The following is a 585-nucleotide window of genomic DNA, read 5'->3' on the forward strand; positions in this document are numbered from 1 at the left end:
TTTCTTACTTTTTTTGAGGATATTGGAGATCTTGGAGGAAACCCACACATAGCACAACTCGACACAGACAGTAACCTGAGCTTAGACTCGAACCAGGTACCCAGTTAACCTCATCCTAGGGAGGTGCTACTCACTATTAGAAAGTGTTTGTTTTAAAATCTCCTATATATAGAATTTAGTCCAGTAAATAGTAAACATTCACTGAAATATTAGAGCTGCTGCTGATGAACTAGCACACTTATGATCAGTCAGTTATTTGGGTATTAATATCATTCCTTTGTTACAGGTACAGAGCCTTTGTGATTTTCCCATATGTCTAAATTTTGAAAAATATACTTTGGATGTCTTGTTTATTTTTTACTAGTAATTTCACAGATTTCATGGATTTAATTCTGATCATTAAATGCAAAAAAAAATGCTTTTGATGCCACTAGAGGGCTCTGTTCACATTGGAAACTGTATAAAAAAAGCTGTACAAAAATCTGCAATTCATTAAGACTGGGCTTCTTGAATAGACAGTTTTGTAGTTAATCTACCCACAGGTCATATTTGTACCAGTGATGCTTTTGAAAAGTTGCTTGATCC

This window comes from Hemibagrus wyckioides, linkage group LG09 (genome assembly GCF_019097595.1).
Source record: "Hemibagrus wyckioides isolate EC202008001 linkage group LG09, SWU_Hwy_1.0, whole genome shotgun sequence".
In the NCBI taxonomy this organism is placed as follows: Eukaryota; Metazoa; Chordata; class Actinopteri; order Siluriformes; family Bagridae; genus Hemibagrus; species Hemibagrus wyckioides.